General features: G+C 34.9%; 1 protein-coding gene across 1 annotated transcript in view; it reads right to left on the bottom strand.

Moving 5' to 3' along the window:
* The window catches only part of LOC149931629 (death-associated inhibitor of apoptosis 2-like), a 329985-nt gene that overhangs the window by 114409 nt on the left and 192330 nt on the right, over window positions 1-23246 (bottom strand). The gene's annotated exons all lie outside the window — the stretch shown is intronic.

The raw sequence follows: 23246 nt of genomic DNA, 5'->3' as shown, positions 1-23246 counted from the left end.
AATTCAAATTTTCAAACTTTTTAAAATAGATTTTAATTGAACAATATTACCTTTAGATATAATAGAATATTCCGTAATATATTTTATAAATAGATTTTTATTTTAACATACTTTTAAATTTAACAATATTTCATTCAGACAAAATAAAATATTCTGTAATACAGTTTAGCTAAAGGATTTTATTTTAACATGTTAAAGAGAGTAAATAAAGATTTAATAAAGGACAAAAATAAACAAAATTTGTATTACTGTCCAAACTGTATTATTTAAATTCTATATAAAAAGCTACATTAGGAAAAATAGTTACATCTTATATACAATAAAAGCACGTCAGGAAAACAAACACTATTCATTAGAAAATACAAATTAAAAATATTGAAAGAAGAAACACATTTTTGAAACCATTAATTAAATTAAATAAAATAATTTTGATTTTAAATTAAACGAAGATTGTATTTAAATAAATTTAAATAAAAAATTAGTTAACTAGTTTTTAAAAAAATAATATTATAATTACTTTAATATTCAAATGGTATTTATCGCTATATTTAGATAATGAACGGTCAAGTTTTAATTTGGGACTAATTAAATAAAATCAAGGTTAATAAAATCAATTATTTCTTAATAAAAAAAGGTTCTTACCATAGATGTTTATTTATAAAAGTTTCCTGTTTAATCATGTTTTTTAAACATTATAAAACAATATCCTCAAGTTCCCAAATATTACGTGTTCTCCTTTCCCAACAATTATCTGTTATTGAACGATATTTTGAACGGAAGAAAGGCAATTGTTGATATTGAAATAAGATTAATAAGTTCACGCTGCAGATTTTTACGGTTGTTGTGTTGGATTAACCATGAAATCTTGTTTTGAATGCCATAAACTTTCATATATTTACCAATCAATCTCAACATTTGATACGAAAACCAACCCTCAAGAACTGCTTTACTATAAAATATAAGGCCATAAACAACGAATCCAAGATGTTGACATTTAAGATTGTTAGACTGAACAGAAAAAATACAACTATTGTCACCAATTATTTCGCGAAAGGATTCACCAAACTGTAACAGACGGGAATTTCATACAATATTATTTTTTCTTACATAAGCTTATGTAACTTAGGCCTAGGGAATGGGTAGGAAAGTACTTACCCATAGATACCCTGACACTCCTACATCCTACAAATATTATTATGTTTTGTTTATACATATATTATTTAAAATCTAATATAATATGAAGTCATCCTCCGCCGCGGGATAGAGGGTGCTTTGGTCTATATGAACAAATATAACTCTTTCTCAGATCGGACTAGGAGGAGAGAGGCATCGTTAGGCCTCGTTGCTGCCAAATAGTTGCCTATGTAGCCTGGCAACACTCTCCTTATTATTCATATTGACCAGTGCGTCATCTAAACCCGGACCGTACAGAGTTCTTTTCTGAAGGTTGGTTCCATAGGCTGGTCTATCCCATGGCCCTTCAAAAAGTGGTGAGCCTTAATTAAATAATTCCGTAAGGAATAATACTTATCCTAAAATATGTACCAAGTGAAACTCTCCTCTTATAAATCTTTATTTTTCGAAGTTTCTTATATCAAAACCTCAGGGCCGCTCGATGCAATAAACTTCTTATTCCGCCCAACATCTCTTCTCTCATTTCTTTTAATCATATTCACGAACCTAGGCTTACGGTAACCATATCCGTTACAAAATACAGCAGGTTGTAATTGAAACGAATTTTTTAAAAAAAGGACATTAAAAAAAAAATTTTTATTTGCAAAATTAAATAATATTACATACAAAAAGTGTCGTATTCTTTGCACGGGCTGCTACGCGTAATTTTAGAAGCTAGACAAAAACTCCCGCCCAGTCGGCATAGGCAAATATCACCGTGCTCCGTCGGCCAAATTTCCTTACTTTATAAGAAGTAGACTCACTGGGCATTGAAAATAGTTCAGGGAAATTATTAATCTAATATATAAATCTACTTCGCTTACGTTACTGGGATTAGTATAAAAAATAGTTTATCAGATAGTACCTTTATTATTATATTTTATTATTGCTATTTAATATTGATTGTTTTAATATTTATAATAAAGAAGACTTGATTGGTTCTTTGATGACACGTGACTCCCCACATTTATGTAGGAGCACATGGGTAACAAAACCGAAATTACAATATTTCTTCACTAGTCCTATCTATAAATTAACGTAAGTTAAAATTAATAAAATGTCTGATGATTGTGCTGAAGATAACTATGATTTCTAGCTTTTAAATCTACCTCTGGGTGCACCAATATCAGCTGAATATATTATTGGTGAATTAAAATGTGAATCTTTACATCTAACAATTAACAAAACTGGGGAGATAAGAGCAATATTGGAGGAACTTTTTGATGATGGAAGATTGGAGACCATTGTGAAAGATATGCATCAAGAGTACTCCAATTTGTTCGAAAAATGTCGAAATGCTCGTGGTGGATATTCGGTATTCCATTGGATCGGTAAACGTTTGAGGGAGCAGTGCTCAAAAGAAAAGGAATGCCGAAATAGGTGCCGCTGAAGAAAAAGGAAAGCCCTCTGAAAAATCTACGCTTATAAAGGCTAGGTGGAGGATGCCTAGGTGAAATTTGGTCCGTAAGCAAAAGGAATATGGCAGTGCATAAAAAAATTCTGAAAGAAAAGAAATACTTATCTCAAAAACAGCGCGACTGTTCCCATTCGTTATATAAGATATCATTGTCTCTACAAAACATGGACCAGTTCCCAGATGACATTCCTGCGGTTATCAACATGTTAAACAAGGGAGGTATGCTGTAACCCCATGTGTCACTAATGCCGTTGTAACATAATCAAACATAATACGAAAATATACAGTTATTATATTTTTACCTCTACGAGGGGGCTTTGTACCCTAGGAGGGGTTATACAACCACCGTGTCAGTCTGTCTGTCTGGCTGTGGGTCTGTCTGTCAGGCCTGCGAACGCGTTCGCATTTTCGGAGCAAAGGGTAATCATTGCGTACGCAGTTTCTTGGATCACTGCGTACGCAGTCGAATAACCGTTTTAGCAGTTTAAAGGTTGGCAAAACCACCGTGTGACGGTTAGCGTTAACGGCTAAATTTGCGATTACGATGCGTTTGGTTGTATTTGTTTTTCGTTAACGCTCACCGTCGCGGCAGTTGTTATGGGTGCGTTCTCTCCAGCTCTTTCTTATTGTCTTTGGGACGAACCGAGTGCTGAGTGTTATAGCAACCACTCAACGTCCAATGGCAGGGTTTCCACCAATTGTTCAGGTATTCGTCTTTGTATCAATTTGCGATCACATCGGGCGGATTTCGAACCCGAGACCGCCTGCTTGACAGGCGGACGTTTTACCAAAGAACCACCGACGCTTATTATGCTTCAATGAAAAGTAGACCTTCAGCATTATCGGAATCGTATTTAAAAGAGTATGAAATTTTGGTTTACTTGAAACAGAACAAGATTTCGTGTAAGATTTAAATTATTTTAATATAATATGTATTTGGGTTTTAGGCAAAGGAAGGGTCGTATGTTATTTTTACTGATCGAGATAATGTTGTTTTTTGTCTATTCTTTGATCTTATATTTTTATCTTTGGTTTTTTGAGATTATTTTTTTTCCACGAAAACGTCCAGTTTTGGAGGATACTTTATAGTGTGTAGGTCGGGTTGTTTAGCTTATCCGGTTTCATGATAATAACGTCGAAAATTCCTGTTTGTAAATGGTAAGGTGTCGCACTAACTATTCCGTCTACGGTCATTTATTGATATACGAGCTGTGGTTTAGTCAAGTGGCTTGCTGTGCTTTGTGAGGGTAAGTTTTTCGCTTTTTGTTAATACATTTTTTATTGGTGTGGATATTGGGACATCTACGATTTTTAATGCAGTCATTGATTTCCTGGGTGTGCGAGTTATTATATGATATTGGAAATTGAATGGTATTGGTCTTTTTCATGCGGTATGTGCCACAACGTCAACAGGAAGTCTACGAGTCGTCCACTACCATCTTCATCAAGGGCGAGTGTTGAAATAAAATGAGCGTTAAAGATGCGGCAAGTATTTCGTAAGCGAGAAAAATACAAAAACCCTCTGTAGATATTTCTTTCATTAAAATTTGCTTCGTATTATTTACTGATAAACTTGTTCTGTAAATAGGGTTAAATTCAATTGTGCATTGTTTTAGTAAGTCTAACTCGCTGGTGTAACTACTTAATTTATAATATTCTGAATAAATTAAACTCGGTTGTTTCGTCTCAATTATTTAAATTAAAATTAAAAAGAATGCGCAGCCCAAGTTTTGATCCCGAGCCCTTCTACATGGCAGGCGAATGTTCTACCACAGAACCACCGTTACATGTAACATTAATTTGAAAATTATAAACTCAGCTTATCGGAAGAGTATATTAATGGTTTTTAAAGTCTACATTTTTTACGTATGAAATTTTAAAGGTCAAATCTAGTTTTAGCGCAGTCAGCAGAGATAAGAGGGTTAAAGGGTAGAACCTGTGGGTTTTTTGTTATTTATTTACGAGTTTTCTTATCGTCTTTAAAAAAGTTGTAATAATGCAAAAGCGTTTATTTAACGTGTATTAATTGATGTAAGAGCGGTCGTTTCGTCAAGCGAGCCACTTGACGAAACGACCGCTCTTACATCAATTGTTCATTGTTGATGGTAAGGTATTTGCTTCTTGTTAGTACATTTGGTGTGAAAATTCGGATATCTACGATTCCTAATGCTGTCATTGATTTCCTGGGTGAGAAAAATAGAAATAGCCTCTGTAGATATTAGGGATGCAACGGATAACCGGAACCGGAACCGGAACCGAGAAGAACCGAGTAAATTCTAGGAACCGGAACCGAAACTGGAACCGATAATATAAAAATTTGATAACCGTATCCGGAACCGGAACCGATATTTGTAAAAAAATGATAACCGAAACCGGAACCGGAACCGAGATTTTCATTGTTTTAAACGGTTTTTAAATGGTTCTATAACTTTATTTACCAACATTTAGCGCATGTTGAAATATAGTAATTAAACTTCCTTATTTACTATTAGTTTTTCAAATAAGCTCATCTTTATCCTATATCAGATAACTCTATGTGGGTTTCTACGTAACTGTCAACTGACACACCCTTACGTATTCCCAATTGATAATGGGCTCTCGTCCTCCAAATGTTTTCTTTCAAAACTGATATAATCCGGAAATCCGCGATTTTATTTTCTTCAGTCGAAAAACTTGAAACAATTTCACAACTGTAGCAAAGGCCAGAAAAAATATTTGTCGTCTACTGCTACTAGTGTGCCTTCCGAGCAATTATTTAGTGGGGCAATGGGCAAGCATAATTTTTGATCACCCTCGCAACCGACTTAGAGGTGAAACAGCAGAAAAGCCAGTGGCGTAAATAACGCCCTGGCAGACTCCGCAGTGTGGGGGGGGGGGTCTAACTTCGATGGTCCCCCAAATTGCCTATGGGACTGTGTACAGTCCAACCGCGCGAGGCCTCGTCTAGTTTTTTCTCCTGTCAGCTCAAGTTAATGTTTTACTTGCTTGAAATATTTCTTTATGTTTCAACAGGCACGTCCATAACTTTATAAATACAACCACAATAACCGTCGCATTAATAACTAAATAACGTACATAACGAAAGTGACATACTGAAGTTTTAAAAGTATCGAGACACGTGTTTTATAGCAGATCGTTAAACCTTGTAAATTAATGACTAAGTTGTGTTTCTGAATTTAAAGTTTTTAAGGTAAGGCTAATTCGTTCGCATAATATAATGGCTGGCCTGGGTAATTTTTGTCTAGAAAATTTTAAATTATGCATTTGCATTCATTTTACAAATGACAATGCTTATTGCACGAAATAATATGGACTCCATTTAGAACGATATACTCAACTGAAATGAAAACGAGTCATAGAAATCAAGTCTTTATATTTTTCACTGAAATGAGGCAGGGGCGTAGGAACCAGGGGGACAATGCACCTCCCTAGTATTTTGCTAGGAGGGGCTACTAATGTTGTTGCCCCTTCAACTTTTTGGTCAGCTGAAATCTTCAAAAGCTCAAATATCAATTTAAAAGCATATAAAGCTTATAGAAGCTCAACTGTGTCTTTTCCCGCCAATTTACATAGTAGTCAAACAGTAACACATGCATTCCGTGAAGATACACTCCTTTAAAAATTCAAAACCATTCTCATTTTATTATTGTGGATTTGTGTATCTTAAATTCATAAACGACTCTAAAGACTTAAATACACTTCGTATGATAACTGTTGTTACTGTTAATGCCTTAATGACATTCGCGAACGATTACTCACTCTACATCGGGGGCTAAGCTCCTAGACCCCCGTTTCATTTCTCTTTGCCCCCTCCAACTTCTAAAACGTTCCTACGCCCCAGAAATGAGGAGCGGAAGGGAAGGCAATGTCTCACCAAAACTTGAAAGTACAATATCCCCCCCGTCCATCTTTGAACGATGAAACCGTGGGAATTTTCAAACAGAAGATTTCATTTTTACCCTACTTTATTGAATTAACAAATAACGCGCTTACATGAGTTCCCTACGAGAGCATAGTAGCAATAATTTTTCATTATAGTCGGACTTCCAAGTTCTACCAGAACCTTTGTTTTTAATGCTCCAGACGCTGATTGCCGTGATTTATCTTAATCTTTTCACTTCGGGCTTAAAGCCATTTTTAAGCGTTTTATATATTTAACATGAAAGTACGTGTTAAATATAATTGTAGAAGGCGATACATGTTAGCCCTAACTCTAGATGGCGATAATCGCGACTCGGACCCATCGCTACGTCACTAAGAAAGCTACTATTTTTATAATATTATTTATCAAAAACAAATTTACTAATTTCAACTCTGGCAGTTGCACCCTCCTCCCTCCGGAGTGCTAATTTCAACTCTGGCAGTTGCCCCACCTTCCTCCGGAGTGATAGTATCGACTCCGGTAGTTGCACTTTCCTCCCTCCGGAGTGCTTATTTCAACTCTGGCAGTTGCCCCTCCTTCCTCCGGAGAGATAGTCTCGAACAAAGCAGTATCCCCTCCTTCCTCCGGAGTTATTATCTCGACTCCGGAAGTTGCCCCTTCTCCCTCCGGAGTGATTATCTCAGCTCTGGCAGTCACCCCTACTTCTTCCGAAGTTAAAATTTCAACTCCGGCAGATTAACCCTCCTCCCTCCGGAGCGGAGGCTAGCTTTTTACCCCTCCATAATCCGGATCAAATGTATTCCCTCCTCTCATTGTTTCTCCGCTCTCTGAAGCAACATTTCTTTTCCATCGTTTGACGCTGTTTTTCCGAAGAGCGAAAGCACAGAGGACAGTAATGGAAATTGTATTACAACGGCGATGGGCAATCGATATAAGGGGCATTTTGGTTTCGGACTTTTGAAGGAGGTAATTTTTTTGGAACCATTGCGCTGAAGGATGATCAACAGAGGGAACTATTTTCTTACGGACAGTGACGTACCTAGACCCTTTGTCGCCCGGGACGGATCACGAATTTTCTGCCCCTCCCAATTTACAAAATGTTTATGAGTGCTGTGTTACAGCGAAAGATCAAAAATACTAAGCATACGTATTCATTCTGTCCAAAGGAACAAGAAGCTGTAGCAACAGTCACACTACGAGGAAAGACTAAACCTTAACCGTAGCTACAAAAATTATCATCTAGCGGTACAATTCAGTAACTAAATTTTTAAAAATTTATTCCGATTGCATCAATTACCAAAGGTTACTGTACGGTACAGTATATGGACATTTTGGTCAGATGTAGAATTTCTTATGAATATTCTACACTGGATTTTTGATATAATAAAAATAATCTGGGGGTATCAAATCAAAATAACTGACTTTATTGAACCTTTAGACATACAGGTTCATTAGAAAGTTATCACAGCCTTCTGTTGAAGTATTGTCCAAAACGGCTAAGGTTTAAATTGGGTCAGTATCAATTAGCCCACTTTAATTTGTAACTTATCTTGTACATTGCTGGAAATGTGCTAGCAGTGTTGGATTATAACAGCAGTATCCATCGCCCTGTGAAGAAGAAAAAAAATGGAGAAACAAGGTATATTAAATACCACTTGGTGTGGCATGGTGTGTTAATGTTATAGTATTTATAAATCAAATAAGAATTATTTATAGAATGAAACGTAAAAGCTCACGTGTGTCATATAAATGGACCATTGTACCTGTCAAAACGCTAAAAAGCCACAACTATGAACTATGCCAAAGAATTGTTAAACCTAAAGCTATCTGGCGAAATTGTAAGAAACGTAGGTGAAATGTTTCCAGAAAATCCAGCAATTACCACCAATAGAAACAATATTGCAAAAACACCTTGCCCTGCAAGAGAAGATTTGCTTCTCGCAAGGGAAAGTTTGAAACTTCTGCCATAATTTTGGATTTACCAAAATTAACGACTTAAAGATAAAACTTTTAATACATTATACACGCAACAAATAACTATTTATTAAAAAGATAATCGGCTGTTTGAAAGTTACTTTTATTTATGCTCTCTAGAAGGAATGTGCTGGGAAAATGCACGAACAAACAAATGATAATTCCATTAATTACACCAAAAATTAAAGCACTTGGGGAGGAATGGCTAGGAAAAATTCCTTAAATCCAACATACCTATTGTTTGGGTTTGGGTATATAGTTCTTATTTTATGGACAACACATGATGGGATAACTTTACGATTACCGTGTCCCAGCTTACCCCACGTCCAAAAGATATATTGGCGGTAAGCTGCAAAACGGTAACGTATATTGTGATCACCATCATAATCGTCCAAGTGAATTAAATTTAACATCATTTCCATTTGGATTTCCAGTACAAATTTGCATAATTTGTTACACATCCATGATTTCTCCGCCTAGAGCAACATTTTCGTTCCCTTGGAGTATCCATTTCAATGCAGTGATTGCATTTGCACCAATTTGGATGACCATTATTGAGTGGATTAGGATAATTTGGTTGTCCATTGGGCGGATTTCTAACCCTTTGCGGTGGATTTTGTGGCTCCAAGTTTCTGCAAGCATTTAAATCTTCCAATATCATTTGAAACTCTTCAATTTCTTGCGGATTATCCACAAAATTTTGAGGTTCTAAGTACGATTGCAATGAAATATGTGGATTTTCAGCATTTATTCTCCTTAAAATTAATTCCATTTCTATCATCGTCAACATTGAAATGGAATCTAATTTTTGTGGGAACTGTAGAAAAAAATTTCCATTGTAAAGGTAAATAAATTATACATTGTAGAAGTAACATAATACCATAATTATTACATTGTGTCAAAAGTTATTTTCAAGGGTGTAATCACTGCAATGTATTTTAATAACATAATACGATTTCTAAACACTAGTACCTTATAATTGTTTAAACTATTTTTATTACTAATTGTCAAACCATAAGTTTATACTAATGATGGTTATAGAAATAACAAAAATACCTGAGATTCAGAAGTAGCAAAACATGATAGGCTGATAGTAGTTGAGTCACTGGCAACGGTGGTTGAGTCGCTGGCAACGGTGGTTGAGCAAATTTTAATGAAAGAAATATCTACTAGGGATGCAACGGTTCCACATTTTTGGACTATCTCGGTTCCGGATCCGGTTGCGGTTCCTAAATTTTTGCTTTATCGGTTTCGGTTACGGTTCCGGTTCTTAAAATTTTAATTTAACGGTTCCGGTTTCGGTTCTGGTTCTCAAAATTTAGAACCGATCGGTTCCGGTTCCTAAACGGTTCCTATATAGTTCCATTGTGTTTAGTATTAATTCAAGTTAAATACACAAGCAATTCAAATGAAGTCAAAGAGAAATAAAACCCACCACATTTATTTATTTAGAATATAAAATTTGTTTTTGATAAATTATATTATAAAAATAGTAGCTTTCTTAGTGACGTAGCGAAGGGTTCGGGGTCCTCCCGCGAAACTGTTTTTGTGGTCCCTTATAATCATTAAGGCCGAGTCGCGATTATCGCCATCTAGAGTTAGGGCTAACATGTATCGCCTTCTACAATTATATTTAACACGTACTTTCATGTTAAATATATAAAATGCTTAAAAATGGCTTTAAGCCCGAAGTGAAAAGATTAAGATAAATCACGGCAATCAGCGTCTGGAGCATTAAAAACAAAGGTTCTGGTAGAACTTGGAAGTCCGACTATTATGAAAAATTATTGCTACTATGCTCTCGTAGGGAACTCATGTAAGCGCGTTATTTGTTTATTCAATAAAGTAGGGTAAAAATTAAATCTTCTGTTTGAAAATTCCCACGGTTTCATCGTTCAAAGATGGACGGGGGGGATTTTGTACTTTCAAGTTTTGGGGAGACATTGCCTTCCCTTCCGCTCCTCATTTCTGGGGCGTAGGAACGTTTTAGAAGTTGGAGGGGGCAAAGAGAAATGAAACGGGGGTCTATTAGCTAAGCCCCCGATGTAGAGTTATCATACGAAGTGTATTTAAGTCTTTAGAGTCGTTTATGAATTTAAGATACACAAATCCACAATAATAAAATGAGAATGGTTTTGAATTTTTAAAGGAGTGTCACTTCACGGAATGCATGTGTTACTGTTTGACTACTATGTAAATTGGCGGGAAAAGACACAGTTGAGCTTCTATCAGCTTTATATGCTTTTAAATTGATATTTGAGCTTTTGAAGATTTCAGCTGACCAAAAAGTAGAAGGGGCAACGACATTAGTTGCCCCTCCTAGCAAAATACTAGGGAGGGGCATTGCCCCCCTGGTTCCTACGCCCCTGCCTCATTTCAGTGAAAAATATAAAGACTTGATTTCTATGACTCGTTTTCATTTCAGTTGAGTATATCGTTCTAAATGGAGTCCATAATTTTTCGTTCAATAAGCATTGTCATTTGTAAAATGAATGCAAATGCATAATTTAAAATTTTCTAGACAAAAACTACCCAGGGCAGCCATTATATTATGCGAACGAATTAGCCTTACCTTAAAAACTTTAAATTCAGAAACACAACTTAGTCATTAATTTACAAGGTTTAACGATCGGCTATAAAACACGTGTCTCGATACTTTTCAAACTTCAGTATGTCACTTTAATTATGTACGTTATTTAGTTATTTATGCGACGGTTATTGTGGTTGTATTTATAAAGTTATGGACGTGCCTGTTGAAACATAAAGAAATATTTTAAGCAAGTAAAACATTAACTTGAGCTGACAGGAGAAAAAACTAGACGAGGCCTCGCGCGGTTGGACTGTACACAGTCCCATAGGCAATTTGGGGGACCATCGAAGGTAGACCCCCGCCCCCCCACACTGCGGAGTCTGCCAGGGTGTTATTTACGCCACTGGCTTTTCTGCTGTTTCACCTCTAAGTCGGTTGCGAGGGTGATCAAAAATTATGCTTGCCCATTGCCCCACTAAATAATTGATCGGAAGGCACACTAGTAGCAGTAGACGACAAATATTTTTTCTGGCCTTTGCTACAGTTGTGAAATTGTTTCGAGTTTTTCGACTGAAGAAAATAAAATCGCGGATTTCCGGATGATATCAGTTTTGAAATAAAACATTTGGAGGACGAGAGCCCATTATCAATTGGGAATACGTAAGGGTGTGTCAGTTGACAGTTACGTAGAAACCCACATAGAGTTATCTGATATAGGATAAAGATGAGCTTATATGAAAAACTAATAGTAAATAAGGAAGTTTAATTACTATATTTCAACATGCGCTAAATGTTGGTAAATAAAGTTATAGAACCATTTAAAAACCGTTTAAAACAACGAAAATCTCGGTTCCGGTTCCGGTTTCGGTTATCATTTTTTTACAAATATCGGTTCCGGTTCCGGATACGGTTATCAAATTTTTATATTATCGGTTCCGGTTTCGGTTCCGGTTCCTAGAATTTACTCGGTTCTTCTCGGTTCCGGTTCCGGTTCCGGTTATCCGTTGCATCCCTAATATCTACAGAGGCTATTTCTATTTTTCTCACCCAGGAAATCAATGACAGCATTAGGAATCGTAGATATCCGAATTTTCACACCAAATGTACTAACAAGAAGCAAAAACCTTAATCTTGAACTTGTTTTATTAATAAATATCTTGGGAACCAGATTCAAAACCCTGTTTTCATTATTTTAATTTTAATGTTCAAACTTTTCTATAAATGAATAATCCCCCAGACGTAATGAACCTTAAATTAAACTTCTCCTTTTAATTAAACTAGAAAGTGTCACACCGTATTTAAAAACAATCAACGACATGATAGTTGATAGATTTTGCAAGTTCTATATGATCAGTGATCAAGGGCAAACTCTTAGTTAGAATTTCTATTTTAGTAAACATGCATTCACAATTAACTTAAATAATCATTTTGTTAAGCCCGTCGCACACCGGACGGTTGCTCGTCCTAGCAACCGTTGCTGGCACCGCCAACGTTGCACGTATCGGCGACAATACATCGCACATTACAATAGCCTAAACTCATGCTGACGCTGGCGATCTGCTGTTCGGACGAACGTACGTTTCGTACCGACTTCAACTGGCCTGAACATTTTGACGCATCTCTCAGCTTCAGTCTCTAACGTCATTTCATTCCTACTCTTTTATCCATTGAGCATACGGGGAAAGGGGTACACTAGATTTTCCCGCCAAAAAGAGAGATTGCATAACGCCCCGAAACACGTGGATATGTTTTCTTTTTGTTGAATTTAATTATTATCATATTATTATGAAAAGTTTATTTATTTCCATTACAAAGGCCTAAAACATTTTCGTAAAATATATTTAACCCTTTAATAACCTGGGTTTTTTTTTTCATATATATAATTTAATAAACTCAAACCTACTTTAAAATTCTAAAATATCACAAAAATATTATAATATTTAAAGATAATAATGATAAATGAAATCAAAATAGCTATACGAAACGAAATTTATGACCGCGCGACAGACACGATGGATATCAAAACAAACGACTGTGCGCGCATGCAATGGTGTTTTTGTTTTCTGTAGTAGCGACCTGCTAGTGTGCGATTCGCCGAAAATGAAGCCAACGTCAGCGCCAGCGTTCTTTTGCGCTGACGACAAAAACCTGTTTTGAAAAAAAATTGATATCCGGGACCAGCGTCAACTTGAAGAAATTTTTTTCTAGTGTGCGGCGGGCTTTACTTTCAGAGAAATCTATGCAATGTATTGCGACGGATCGGAGTTCGCACTCAAAGCCGGCCTCAAAGAGAGCGGGGAATTGCGTCGCTTCTCGACCTTTGTTTTTGTCCGTTCTCCGCGGGGAATTGCGTCGCTTCTCGACCTTTGTTTTTGTCCGCTCTCCGCGGGGTATTGTCAGGTGGAAATGCGAGGAAGAAAAACGTACGCGAGAAGTGCGCCCATAGAAATTAGACTAGAAGCACTGCCCTTTCCGCCAATCCCAAGAGGAACAGGCGAGCTAGAAGGCAGACATTAGGGTGGAATCGCGATGTATGTGCCATCTGACAAACGCATTAAACATTGTCGCCATGGCTACGACGCGAATTTCGAAGAGGGAAAAAAGGCGATCACATCGTGCGCAGCGTCGGTCTTTTCGTGTTTAAATTTTTGCGTCCAAAAGCAAATCCGCAAAAATGGTTAAAAACTGCGCTTTTTCACATTGTAAAGAGAGATCTGGGAAAGAAATAAAATTATCATTTCATAAGTATGTAATAATATAGTAAATATTTTAAAATCATCTCGTAATAAGAGAATTTTTTACACTAAGATTTCCTCTGAGAAATTCTGAATAGGGACTTCGCAGTGCTACGTCACAGTTTTTTTTCAATAGTTTTTATCGTGCGGATAAACTCATTGGCCTGTCTTTGTGATCCGACTTCAGCCAAAACTCTAGTTGATGGTCAGTCATATATTTGGAATCCAGACTGCGTACCAGGATCACTGAACCCAAGAATCGCACCCTGCCTGGCAAGACTATTACTAGGAAAATGGGTTTTAGCGGTAAATCGCAAAAATTGGACTCCATCTTCAATTACTTCATATGACTTTGTGTGTAGTAAAAATTTTCTGCCGGATGAAATATACTTTCAAAATGGAAGGCACCATTTGAAAGTCAATGCTGTACCTATACAAGTAAAAATTGCCCTATACACTCTGAAATAAAAAACTAACTGAAATATGAATAATTTCTTTATTAAAACAAGAATTTGCAAGAGCTCCCAAAAATATCTATTCCTGAACAAAGCATATTGGCATCTTCTAGAGTATGCCAATTTATTGATTTTAGTAATTGTTAGTTAGTTTCCCTATTTGTCACTTCAAATAAACCATGTTGAATCCGTCTCTATAAATATACAGTTAGTTATTTCAACTAACCATGGTTAAAAACTTTGTGTACATGACCCAATTTGTTCATCTTTAAACCAATTTGTTCAACCTTAAACCAATTTTTTCCACCGGTTATTCCAACGTTTCACCGGTTAGTCTAACGTTCCGCCGCTTAGTCCAACGTTCGACTGATTAGTTCAACTTTCGACCGATTTTGTTTAACTAAATATGTTTGTAAGTGTACTGGCAGAAAATCGCGAATTTTAAAAATTAATCTTTCTTTCTTATATTTAAACCATATAATATAATAATATTTTTTTGTGGCAGAAACACACGAATTTCATATTTATCTTTCAAAAGTTTATAAGCTTGGCTAAGCCTAAAATAACGTCTGTAATATATATTTGGATGAAGTTTGTAAAGAAATCTTGATGAACTTAACTCAAGAAGCTTTTCACCTCAATTTTATCCTGGAATCAATTGAAAATATGAAATTTTTGAAACTCATCCCCCAAAATAAATTTAATCCCTTGTAATTTTTCAACTTTGGCTTGAACAGATTAATTATTTATAACTTCCAAACATTTAAGGAGGTTAGAGCTTTAAAGACAGCTGGTGACATAGTCCGGCGTTCGGATAAGAAATAATCCATTTATTTGTTTTTAAACAATAAGCGAAAATTATCCGAAAATAAATTATTTATTAGATAATTTTGCATGTTAAATCGTTCATTATCCGTGGATAATATCCGTAAATAAACGGTTAACCACAATTTTTATGGTTAACGGCAATTTTTGCAGTTAATTTATCTGTTCCGCCAATCTCTATGGTGACAAGAGTTTTCTAGGCATTACTACACTAAATTTACAATTTAAACAATGCCTGTATGCCTAACATTGTAACACAATATAAATTTAAGGCTGAGCTATGAATTTGAAACATTCTCCTAAAGTTTCGATTTGCATAACTTTTTTTGAAAGAATGGTTATGTAATAATTTTAAATTATCAAAATTTACTGGATGGGAATTTTACTTGAAATGCTACATACAAACCTGGAAAAATCATGGAATTTAATTTAATTTGGTTATGTTATTGAACCGTCATCAGGGGGATGACCCGTTTACAAATGTGTAGTTTATTTATAATCTTGTTATTAACTTTTTTATTTTATAGCAGTTTTTTTCAATTAAAAAGTGTATCTATTTACAGTCCATAATCTCGGTTTAAACAATTGTTTTGGTCCATTGATTTTTTAACGAAGTAAGATTCGGTAATATCTAATTTCATGGTGTATTTACATTATTTTTAAGTATAAATGATTAGAAATTAATAACACGTTAGTTTGTGATACACATGAATAGTTTGGGCTACATCATACCTCACAAAAATGTCTTCATTCTACACAAGTATATCGAGCCATGATGACGGTTCGATAACGTAGCCGAATCTAGTAGGGTCGAATATTTTAATTTTTAATTAAATATTTTTCTGCACTTTTAAGTTCGTGGTTTTAATTTCTTCAATCTCTTATAAGCAAATATCTACCAGGAATTATCAGGGAAATTTCAGAAAAAAACCAAGAAAAATCAGTGTAACCATTTTCCCATAAATTGGATGAATCTTGCTTCATTACTTCGTAATTATCCTGTAAATCACGACCAAAGCTAGGTCGTGAACTCTAGCTTATGCAAGCCTTTTTATGTCTAATATTATTTTTGTTTGCATTCAAATTTATAACAAATTTTGTATTTTCTAATAGATCAATTATGTGTGAGGTTGCGTCAAAAAGGGCTAAACAAAAGATTATTAAAAATAGGTTCAGGATAATTGAAAATTACGTAAGATTTTTAAAAAAAACTGTAAAACGACGAGTTGAAAGTTGATAGCTACTGACGTTAACTGAGAATATGTGGCCACAACCAGTGGCGGCGGAATAGGGGGGTACAGGGGTACATTGTACCCCCCAGATTTCACAAGGGGGTAAAATGTATGTATTTGTACCCCCCAAATTGCACTCTGAAAAATATCATTTTCTAAATGCATTATGATTATATAAAACTTTGGTTATGGAGAAACCAAATAAGCGAAACTTTTGGAGTCTAGGCAGCTCGATGTACTATTACTTCTTGGCGTAAATGAAATCATCGAACGAGCTTAATACGAACTTCGTATTTCGGTGATACAAACGTCTATTTGAAATTGGCAACTCTGCTTTGCAACGGTTTCTCAGGACGGTGTTGGCGTGGCGCCTATTTTGGTCAATTTCGTGCCACGATTCGGTTTTCTATTCAAGTTAAATAAGTAGACTAGTGCAAAAGATATTAAATGGGTTTACTGTGTTTACCATTTTCCAGTTATAGAAATCTGGAAACCATTAATGTAAGTTGTTCTTTATTAATTTAGCGCCTTGGGTGTTTAATAACCCACATAGTTTAAATACTATTATGTTGCTCATAAAAATGATTAAAAATTATCTGACACTAACGGAATTTCCACTCAAATTTGCTTAAAGGTTAACCTTTGTAACAATTTAACAACTTAATACATTCTTTTGAAACCTCGGCGCAATCGGTATTCGAATTTAGTATAAATGAGGCATATTTTTTAAACCAGGGCAGACGACGAAATTCACGGAAAGGTATGTTTAAACTAGATTCAAAGCAGTAGTAATAATCGTTATTGGCAGTATAGTAAAACTACCAATAGATACTTGGCACTCCGTAACTTTGGCCATGGCAGCCATTGTGGTCATATTTTTCTCCCCACTATAAAAACTATAGAAAAAAAAACGGACGCAGCACTGCCAAGTCCCAATTACTACAGATCGCCCATCTACATAACTGTCTTTTATCCCCCCCCACGTTAAAAAGTTGAACGAGTTGGCTTGTTTGTACCCCCCCCCCCCCCTAAAAATTGGCTTCCGCCGCCACTGCCCACAACATCGGCCTCTACAAAATTGATTTATAGAATCATCGAACTAATCTGAAAATTTTAATTATAGAGAGAGACAAATCATAAATAACTTATAACAACTTAAGGCTCTTCCAATTTGTAGAATAGCAAATTTGTTTTCAACAATGGAATTGCTCCATTTATCTCATCCAAATTATAAATTACAATAATGTTACTCTAATTAGATAATACACTTGCAGGTTTTGTAATATTACTTCAGGTGTTCAAGAAAGAAACCATCCTAGTCGATCAGTTTTAGCCATTATCTAGTGCAAATTTAAATAGCATGTACTCAAATGATTGCATTACGAGTTTTAATTGCACGCCATATGATCCCTTCTTTTAGCCACATAAAAGTCACAGCAGTAAAGGTGTAAGAGGCAGTTTACTCCTCTGCTAGTAGCCAATCTTATATGGGATTTAGAGAAAAAGAGTTTGCCTGGAAGAACCCTTGATAAACTCATTGGCCTGTCTTTGTGATCCGACTTCAGCCAAAACTCTAGTTGATGGTCAGTCATATATTTGGAATCCAGACTGCGTACCAGGATCACTGAACCCAAGAATCGCACCCTGCCTGGCAAAGATATCAGCCTTTTCTTTATCCTTGATATCCTTTATGACCCAAAAGGAAATAAGACTGATTTAAAGTACTAAGATCAGCCTGACTATCCGAATAAATTTGGATAACCCTCACTTGATAATTATTCTTCAAACAAATCAACACAGAAGCAGATATCAGAAATCTCAGTTTGAAAAAGTGGCAAATAGGAGTAACAAACACAACACCCCAGACAAGGAGAACTTAACCCGTCAAAAGTCGTGGATTTTCTTAAGTTCGTTTTTCATTGGCTAGACGCTTTAGAGCCTGCTGCCGTCGGAAGGGGACAACACGGAAATTTTCTCCTGTACATAATTACCGAAAAGGAACTTTTTGTGTTTTAAGAAAGTTTATAGTATTTTTAAGAGCTAGAACAAAGTTAATCAGCAGGAATTTTGAAAAAATTCCACTCATTGGTGGCACGTCGTCAGAAACTGAATTTTCGGATGTTTGTTTCGCAGAAAGGCGCACTAAGTTTTTGGGGACCTTGTGCCACCTGTTCATGCCGAGAGGCCAAAACTACGTTAATATTTGGTAGGTTTGAGTCACTGGTGAAGACTATGCTGGAAAATGTGATTAAGTTTACACACTTAATTGTTCTCTCTGTTTAAGAGGGCCATATCAATGATTGTATTACTCCTGTCATGCTAGTTTTGTGATCATAGAAAGGCAAAACCTTACGCAGTGTCTTACGTAATAACGTAATTTTGGAATAGGTCAATTCCTCCTAGATTTATTCTTATTCTGAGGACTGTTATCAGAGCTACGTTTGTTATCTTTAATTATAACTGCTCAAAATTCACTATTGAACATTAAATTTAAGTAATTTATTTTTAAATTATTAATACTATAGGTTAATGAATTATTTAAAGAAGCCAGCATCCCTTCACTATTCCTGTCAATACGTAGTGGGAAATTTGTTGTGCACGCTGCTGGACTGTCTTTGGAACACATTGGAAATCTAAAAAATATTTTGGAGGCATCTTTGCAATTAGAAATTAGATCCTTAAAAGTTAAAAAAGTTGGCAGTGGTAATTACTAAAATCAATAGAAACAATTGAGTATGATTTAAAGAGCTTACTCAAAATCTCTAGCTTAATGATAAATGAAAAACATCACACTCATTTATTCAGCCGCTGCCATTTCCAGCCTAGAATTTCTATCTAAATTTAGTAAATTCAATTCATAGATAAAAGTAATCTACCAAATAAGATTCCACGATAGTGGAATCTTTATAAGGGGCCAACATGCTTCTCCATAGACTGAAAGCACTATCAATGCTATCAAAAACGTAAGCTTTTTTGTTCACTTTAAAATTTTAAGCGATTTTCATGCCCAAGATTCAATATTAGGGAGGCTAGTGATAGCTACACGGCTTAGTTATTACTGTCAACTTAAAAAAAAACGAACTTCATAATGCCAATACATTACGTGGTTTACTCGACAGTAGGTAAATTTCTACCGAAGGCTTTGCTTTATTGAAACATTTTTGACATGACGGCTTTACTTATCGGCTGGGAAGTTCATGAGCAACCCTGTTCCAAAGTTTGAAAATAAAATTTTTGGTCGGTACTGCCTTAAAAATTTTAAATCTTCTCAGTGTTTATAAACGTATTATTTGTAAATGAATTTGGTTGTGGTGCATTTAATTATACATAAATAATTATTTAAAAAAATAAAATAACCATAATCTTGTGTAAATTAATTGTAATCAACATTTAAAAACTTAAGCCTTTGCACCCCTGTACGTATACGGTAATAGCTAAATTATACAGCTTTCTTATATAATAATTAATCATTCTGGATCGATTAGTTTTTACATATTTAATGTTAGCTATCACATAGTACTAACTATTATTACTAAACATTTTTATTAAAGAAATAAAATTAGATAGCAATTCTATATGCGTTGTTAGAATTTGTTGTGAATAAAAAACTTCGTTAAATTTGCATATATGAGATTTTTAATTAAAAAGGCACTAAGCCTTGACTTACTCAGTTTCGATCTGAAGATGATCTGCTAAGCAGATCAAAACTGAGTAAGACAAGGCTTAGTGCCTTTTTAATTAAAAATCTCATATATGCAAATTTAACGAAGTTTTTTTATTCACAACATTTTTATTTAAGTTAATGGTTAATGCTTTTAATAATGTGTACATTGTTTATTAAAGGAAAAGTCCAGGATAAAATAAACTTAATTTAAAATTAAAGGCCCAGTTTTCAATTTTTTAAAATAATTTTCATTTTGTTTAAAAACTTTAAATAAAATATATTTACGCTTCTATAATATAATTATAAAAATCAACTAGAAGGGTGGCGCCATTTTCGTTTAGAGCCGGCTGTGACGAAAGTCTTGAATTTGCTTCTCATTGGCTCCGAAAGTTAGAGTTGACGTCAATTTAAAATTAGATTATGTTTCGAGCCTTTCTGAAGCCGTTTCGCTAATATTTATTATTTATTAACTATATTTAATTAGGTTAAGAACCATTTTAAGACGCCTCGAAAATCGCGTAACGCTATGGGAAAAGATTTTTTTAACACGACTGTACCTCTCACTCGGTGATTCCAAATTTCGCCACTGGAGGTCTCTATCACATGCAATAGCATCATTTAACTCGTTTAATAATTATTATAAATAGCATTGGAATTATTTGCGCTCACCAATTAAGACGTAATAGAAGAGTAGCTGGTTACGAATCAGAATTTTTCACGCCAATTGAGAAGAAAAGGAGCCTAATTGTTGGTTTTTCGGAATATCTGGAATTCTCAAACACGATCGCGAGCGGAGCGCGCGCGGAGCGAGCGCGTGCAGGGGGCCGTTGTTCTCTATAGGTTTATGGTTGATCGGTCAGCTGATATAATATAGCCAATCACGTAGTAATTTAGGAAACACGTTATACTACATTAAAAACGGCTAGTGGGTTCGGAAGTATGTCTGTCCACACAAACGGCATAATAATACAATTTAATTTTAATTTTTGTATTTAAATTGGCATTTAATTGTATCATATATCATTTTTATCGCTGTTTTAAACGATGCTTTTTCACTATAAATAATAATTTAAGCAAGTTGGACTTTTCCTTTAAAATATTAAAATAACCATAATCTTTTTAAATTAATTTTATTTCACTTTTAAAAATTTATGCCTACGCACGCATGAATGTAACACGATAAGAGCTGCAGTATCAAAAATTCCCAGTAAATTAATTATATATTATCAATTATTTTTTAATCATTGTTAAAGGGGCTCCAAAGTTCGGTGGCAAAATGTGGGTAAAGTCAGTAAAGTGCGAAATTTACGGTTGGCTCTGCCCGCCTCTGCCAAGGCCGAGTGAAGGGTTGGGTGGAATGAAAAGCATGCTCAATTTTCTTTTTTTTGTCCCCACCGAACTTTGGAGCCCCTTTAACTATTGTCAATTATTAAGAGCTTTACCGTTTAATAAAATTTTGAAATTGGTGCCTCAAAGATAAAAATTAGTATGACATATCTCATGGTCTATGGGAAAGATAATCACTTGATCAGTACCCAGCAAACACAAATCGTCCTTAGGACGTCCCTCCATGGCCCATTTAGCCCAGATACGACCAATCCAAAATACGTCACTGTAACTCCAAAAATAAGTTTTGGGGTGGTCTCTTTGAAAGAAATGGATGATTCGCTGTTTTCCAAGCTCATTTTTATTATTTTGCTTCTAGAGTGTATAATTTTTCACTCTCATTCGATGGTTCACTTAAAGCCCTAATTTATAAAGCAGTAGTTTATTTAGTGAAATTGTAACTCCAAAAGTAAGTTTTCGGTTGGTCTCTTTGAAAGGAACCGATGATTCGCTGTTTTCAAAGTACATTTTGGCCAATAACTTTATATTATTTTGCGTTTAGGTTGTATTAATGTTCAATCTCATTCAAGGGTTCACTTAAAGCCCTAATTCATAAAGCAGTAGTTTATTTAGTCAAATTGTAACTCCAAAAGTAAGTTTTGGGGTGGTCTCTTTGAAAAGTATAGTGGAACGATCACTGTTTTCAAAGTTCACTTTGACCCATTACATTTTATTATTTTTCACTCTCAGTCAAGGGTTCACTTAAAGCTCAAATTTATAAAGCGATAATTTATTGAAATGCATAAATAAATTAATATATAGCTTTCATAATTAAAATAGCAGAAAATAGGTTTATGGTTTCAATATTTTTTGAAATTCACAATTGTATGTATTTCATATTTTAAATTATTAAATAAAGTTTCACCGATAATTTGAAATTTACTGTGAATAAATTATTTTTAATTAATATTAAATAGAAATTAACGTCCCTACGACGTCGTTGCTGGCGCAAAATTAATCCAAAATAAACCCCAGATGAACTATTAAAAATTCAGCTGACATCCCTAGGATCGTCCTAGAGGCTACGGATGTCCATAGGCTCTAGACAAACCGGACATTTGGGCGTTTGTTAACGTCCGACCGACGTCAACCGCGGATTTTGGGGGGTCCTACGGACGAAGGAAAGATCCGAGTGTGACGACAATCGGATGTCCAAAGGATGATTTTGTATTTGCTGGGTAGAGATGTGGGTTTAAGAAACAGCGGTGCCAGATCGAAAATCAAATTAGCGTATCTAGGCAAAAAAATTATCGAAATGCGTGCGTATTGGAAAGCATCGGAATGGAGGGCATGGGGCCACTTTTACTCACCGTTCGTGTTAAAACATCTTCTCCCAAATCAGTTTTTTTAATAATTGAATGAAGTTGATTATGGCGATTCATGTACTATTAGGAAAATCTATTCCTGATTCATTACTTTTCCAAGTCAGACAAAATAAAGCTGAATTTCTCAGTGGATATGAAAACCTCTATGGAGTTGAGTGTATGCTTTTCAACGTACACCAAATAAATCATTTAGTAGATTGTGTAGCTAATTGGGGACCTCTATGGGCTTATTCTGCTTTTCCATTTGAGAACAATAATGGTCGCCTTCTAAAATTATTGCACGGAACTCAATGTGTACAAACTCAAATTTCTCAGATTTCTATTTATCATTTACAAATGATAATATATGTAATTTTTTTTAACTATTGTGTATATTCAACTTCTAATGGAAAGTTTGTCTCGGCTCAAAATCTAAAAATAATATTTTAATGAATTTAGAGGGATAGAAACTGACCTTCCACAAATTATATTTCCAATTGTATTAGACAGAGGAAAAACGCTATTTTGTCTTGAAAATACAAAAAAAATAAATGTTTGAGAATTGTTAAAAACTCCACGGACTATTTGATGAAATTAAATTTAGTATTGGATGGAAATTAAATTTAACAATGGATTCAAAAAGTTCATTTTAATTTTTAAAGTTCAAT

The sequence above is a fragment of the Leiobunum rupestre genome, chromosome 8 (assembly GCF_980474605.1).
Source record: "Leiobunum rupestre chromosome 8, qqLeiRupe1.1.hap1, whole genome shotgun sequence".
Lineage (NCBI taxonomy): Eukaryota > Metazoa > Arthropoda > Arachnida > Opiliones > Sclerosomatidae > Leiobunum > Leiobunum rupestre.
Note: the sequence above shows the minus strand (reverse complement) of the source record. Positions and strands in the feature narration are given on the sequence as shown.